This window comes from Argentina anserina, chromosome 3, assembly GCF_933775445.1.
Source record: "Argentina anserina chromosome 3, drPotAnse1.1, whole genome shotgun sequence".
In the NCBI taxonomy this organism is placed as follows: domain Eukaryota; kingdom Viridiplantae; phylum Streptophyta; class Magnoliopsida; order Rosales; family Rosaceae; genus Argentina; species Argentina anserina.
The window spans coordinates 26,425,330-26,431,381 of NC_065874.1; positions in this window are offsets into that span (position 1 = coordinate 26,425,330).

Below are 6,052 nucleotides of genomic sequence, written 5' to 3' on the forward strand. Positions count from 1 at the left end.
GTACTATTCAGAAATCTGAGTGTCCTTGATCACGTTGTATGCTGAAATGCAAGGTGTATATTACATGGATCGATCGGCGTCCATGTCTGGACTGGACAATGAATATACCCAGAAGTAATCTATAGATTGGTGACTTCATATCTAGGGTTTGTGTATAGTTTGCTGTTGTCTTTATTACAACACTAAAATAATCATATATAGCTAGTCTCATAGCGCGCTCTACTGATCGTGAAAGTTATGATTCACACAGCATGGATTTATTTATTTAATAATTCAGAATCGCATGCATAATGATGTTTATTTATTTAATAATTCAGAATCGCAACTTCAATTCGCAAATTATTATTTCTTATGTGGTTATCAATTTGTTTTATAGTAAATATTCATGCAAACACAAAACATACGTATAACTATCTTACTTACATACCAATTAACATATTGATTATAAGAACAAGAACAAAATTGGTCACTCCTCCAACTTTTAGTAACTTGACAGTTTAGTCATTCATATTTTAATTTCAACTGATTATTCCTCATACTTTCAAATTCTATACAATTTAGTCATTCAGTTAAGTCTTCATCCAATTGTACCGTTAAGTTGTTGACTTGACAAACATTACATAAAAGGAAAAAAAAACTACTTAATGATGCAATTGAAATGAGACTTAACGGAATAATCAAATTATTTAAAATTTGAAAGTATAACGAGTGATCAGTTGAAATTGAAATATAAATGACTAAACTATCGAGTTACTAAAAATCGGAGGAGTGACCACTATTTTGTTCTAATTATAATTATCCTCAAGCAACCAAAACTAACAACAAGTATTGCGAGGCCATATCTGAACAAAAATGTAGAAAAGATCGATACGAAGAGGACCCTTAAATAGGGATGAATATTGTACCAGAACAAATATGGTCTGATTAACTGGCATGGTGAAGCATTTTATAAGTAACTTCATCTCAGTATACTGAAAAAATGAAGAGAAAAAAAAATTATATTACTAAAAATAAATTTGTGCAGAAGATTTGAAAATGTAGATATGTAAATCTGTGAGAACTTATATGTGGCCAATTTGGTTTGCATGAATACGTCAACCTACATATCTACTAATAGATTGGCAGCATTAAGATAATCATATCACTTAATAAAGGAAAAATCAAATTAAAACGCCACGTTTTAAGATCGAATTTTTCACAATCTAGTAGAATTTTGTTTATTGAATATCAGTGTAATAACCCTAAATTTCAAACAACATTTGAGTGGATTTGAATTCTATAAAATTGTGAAATTTAAATTAGAATGGATGTGATTGGTTACGACGTTATGAAACGAGTAACGGATACGTTATCGGAACGTTTAATTCGAAAAACGTTACGTTTCCGAACGATTATATCGACTTTTATTCCGTTGCTCGGTTTCGAAAACTTTCTTCACGAAAGTTGTAGAGCTCGTTGATACGAGTTCGTGGATATGTGACGCGTTCTAATCGGACGACGTACGTAAAAGTTATTAACGTCGGAAGTTAGTTTCCGATTTGGAAACTAGTATAAATAGAGTGTTTATGGATTAGGGTTTCCATATTTAGAAACACTCTCTCTCTCTTCGGGCCGCCTCCCTCTCACCTTCTCTCTCGCCCTCTCCCCGATTTTCTTCCTTCCTCAGAAATCTCACCGGCGATCTCGCCGACCGGTGGCCCGTGTCACACACGGCTCTCCTCAAAAGCCTCGCACGGCCCTCCTCGTCAAACCCCGAGGAGATCGTGCCCTTCCCCGTCCCCATTCATCACATCGACGCACCCCGTCCTCTGCCTCGAATCGCCACCACTCGAACCGTCCTCCGACGAAGCTAGGGTGCAGAGCAGGCGCACCTCCGTCACTCCTCAACCCCTGCAACACCACGATCGAGGAAGAAGGCGCGACGGAACGATCGGTGACCCATCTCACACCGACAACGAATCGAAGCTCCACCGTTCAATCTAGGTAAGGATTGATGAGATTGATTGATTGTGTGTGGTTGTTCAATGTTTTGGGAATGATTGGGAGAATTTTAGATCGATTGGGAAGTTTTTGGAGGAGGATCGGAGGTGTAGGTGGAAAATGGAGGACCGCCGCCTTAGGCGGCGCGTGTGGGAGCGTGGAGTGGTTTATAGGCGGTGTGAGGCCGTAAGAAGGGTGGAGGAAGGAAGAGGAGAAGAAATGGAGCGGCGGTGGCAAGCTACGCGCCGTTCCTGGGCTCGGCGCGTGTGCCCCACGCGCGGCTGCCGGCGGGTGGCGCGTGTACCCCACGCGCCGCCACGTGCGGCGGTGCGTAAACAGTAGTCCGAGAAGGGTATTTTGGTAATTTACTATGTATGGTAAATGTAAATGTAATTTTTATTTACGTACTGTAAATGTAAATAAATTTTACCTACGGTGAATGTAAATATAAATTACTTTCAGTAAATGTAAAAAGTAATTTGTAAAAAGATAATTTAGTAAATTTTATTTACTGAGATTGTATTTACATTTAAACAGTACGTATACATACAGAAATACGTATATAATATTTATACATACAGAAATACGTATATAATATTTATGCATACAGAAATACGTATATAATATTTATGCGTACAGAAATACGTATATAATATTTATGCGTACAGAAATACGTATATAATATTTATACGTACAGAAATACGTATTATGGTATATTTGTACAGTAACCGTGAATAGTAACAGTGAACAGTAACCCTGAACAGTAACTTCGTAAAACCGAAAATTGCTGAACAGTATCCAATTATTACTGTTTCGGCATTTAAAGGTTTACGAAACGATTCTAAATTCTTCTCTTATCTTTTCAAGGTGATCGTTAAATCGAGGAAAGGAATTATCTTCGAGAATTGTGGAATTACGCTCAAGTCAATAAGGTGAGTAAAATCTCACTGAATTACGAATCTACCCTCGTGGTGATTCAACATTTTTGCAAGTGTGTTTATCAAATGAATTACAACACGTATATAATTTAGTGGACTACATATATACAGTATAATGGTAATAAGTACATATATATATATAGTTCATTAAATTACGTACTGTTATTAATTCATTAAAAATAGTCATTTCGATGACGAAAGATTGTGTATTGAGCATGAGTTGTGAAATATGACATGTATAAGATATAGTGGACTATATATACATTGTATAAATGGTAAATAAGTACGAATATATATAGTTTACTATATAATATACTGTTATGATTTTATTGTGATTATATGGAGCATGTGAATGAATCGTACAATATGATGTGAGATTATTGTACGTGATTTTTAACATTGAGATTGTTAAAATGTGAATTGTCTTCGGACCTGATTGTTGGTACAATATGATGTGAGATTATTGTACGTGTTTGGCAAGTCGGAACCTAGCCTTTGGCCGGGCGAAAGTTACGATACAGTTAGAGCTCTAGTCTGTCTGCCTTAGTACTGCATGTGAGGTAACGGGTGGTTATCTGCTCATGGGTACTCATATTGTTTTGGATGTTGGGTAGCGGGTGGCTATCCAATATCGGCGGTGTATTACGAGAGGGGTAACAGATGTGTACCAGCGTTCTTGGTACCCATAATATAAATGCATTTGGGTAACCAGAAGGGTTACTTAATTTCTCATGAGCGTTTTATTTCATATTTCTTTGGGACGACCAGATGGGCCGTCCATTGACTCATGAGTGCATTTATATTTGTTTGATTTCTGGATTTTCGTATATTTTGATATGCGAATTATATTGTCATTTTACTCATACGAGTTGTAAAGCTTACCGGGTTTGTGTTTACAATCCCGGTGCACCAATCCGATGGTGTAGGGGATAACTCTGCAGGTGCTGATTAGTGGAGGTTGAGTGACGACTACAGAGGCTCGAAGTTGTCCGTATCCTACTGTGGTGAGGTTTTAGCGTGGATTTGTGTGTGAGAATTTGTGTAATTTTATTTGTGAGATTTGTGAGTGATTTGTGAGGATTATTACATTTTCATTTTATGTATGGATTATAAATTTGGGTTGTAATAATTGGTTGTCTGAGTTGTATTGAGAACTCAGAATTGATCCGCTGTTACATTTTAATGATTTCGATTTATTTGAGATTATTTTGTGTTTAACGACTTTAGAATTTTGAGTTTTTGAACTCGAAATTTTGGGGTCGTTACAGTTGGTATCAGAGCCTAAGTGCGTATTTGGCGATTATCAATATGATCCGGGAGCGATGATCCGACTGCAGGCGGGCACCCATCACATGCTCCTCGGTATTGATATGTCGTCGGGTACACGAGAGTGTTTAGGAGCCATACCTCACGGTTTGGTCCTCTAGGGAGTATCGTGATGATACTTCGATGATTCGTCTGATTTTAGAATGTCATGTTGATATCTTTTGGATCTGTGTTGGTTGAGTTCGAGATTTCTTGAGTATTGACTAAGTATATTGTTTTTGAAGGTGATGAATGCTGATAAGGGCCGAGGACAGGGCCGAGGACGGGCGAGAGGCCGAGGTCGAGGTAGGACCACAGGCCGAGTCCGCAACGTGGAGAACCTTTATGAGGAGGCTGCTCCACAGGAAGAGCAGGTTGAGCCTGCTGCTGCGGTTAGAGATGATGGACGAGTGTTGAAGCTGATCAAGGATATCAGTGCACTCTCAGCGCCTACTTTTCATGGTGGACTAGATCATATGGTAGCTGACCATTGGATCGAGGGCATGGAGACATATTTTGAGATGATAGAGTGCACATCGATTGAGAAGAGAAAGATAGCTACTTTCTTTCTAAGAGATGATGCTCTAGACTGGTGGAAGAGCATGAGACAGACAGTTGATGTGACTACATTCACATGGGAGGGTTTCACTGCCCTTTTCCGAGAGAAGTACTTTCCAGTCTCCGTACAGGAGAACATGGAGCTTGAGTTTCTGGCACTGGTACAGGGAGACATGACCGTTAGAGAGTATGATGCTCGATTTTCGCAGCTGTACCGGTATGTCAGGCCTATGAGTGCGACCTCTTTGGCTCAGAAGTATCTACGTGGGCTGAAGCAAGAGTACAAGACCATGATATCAGTCCTTTGCCTGACTTCAAGGGAGCAGATATTTGAGAGTGCTATGAGCTTGGAGCAAGCAGAGAAGACTCAAGCAGGTGATGTGGGGAACAGAGATGCAAAGGGAAAAGGCAAGGCAGTCTATACAGGCAGCGAGCACTCAGAGCCGAAGGATAGGTCATGGAAGAGGCCAAGACCCCACTATCAGGCCCCGACAAGGGCACCACCCCTAGCTATCAGGGCAGCACCAGTCAGACCATTAGCAGCAGTGAGGTGTTATGGCTGCAATGAGATGGGACATTACGCCTCAGCATGTCCGAAACCGAAGAGGGCAGGCTGCCACCGGTGCGGGCAAGTGGGACACATAGCTCGAGATTGTACCCGACCACTTCAAGGTAGGCAGGAACGGCCGCAGAGACAGCTACCAGCTGGCCAAGCTAGAGTGTTCGCAGTGGGTCAGCGAGACACAGGAGTGGAAGGTACATTATCACTGTTTGACTACCTTGCTAGAGTATTGTTTGATACGGGAGCATCGCACTCATTCATTGCTAGTTCGGTAGTAGAGATGCTAGGATTGATTCCTACACCTCTTGGAGACGCCTTATGTGTCACTTCACCCCTTGGAGTGTCACTTGAGTTAGAGACAATCTGCAAAGCTTGTCCTATTTTGATTGGAAGTAGAGAGTTCTCTGCTTCGTTGATTGTGATTCCGGACCACACTTATGATGTGATCTTGGGGATTGATTGGTTGAGACCACAGCATGCGGTGATTGATTGTTTTGACATGGTGGTGTCCTTTCATAGACCCGGAGAGCCAGTGTTTCGTTATCGTTGTCTCAAGTCTGATAACGCCATGAGATCAGGAGTTTTGGCACATGTGGAGTCAGTGGATCAGAAAGTAACTATCGCAGACATTGTGGTAGTATCTGAGTTTGGTGAAGTGTTCCAAGAGATACCGGGGCTACCTCCTCGAAGAGTGGTAGATTTCTGCATT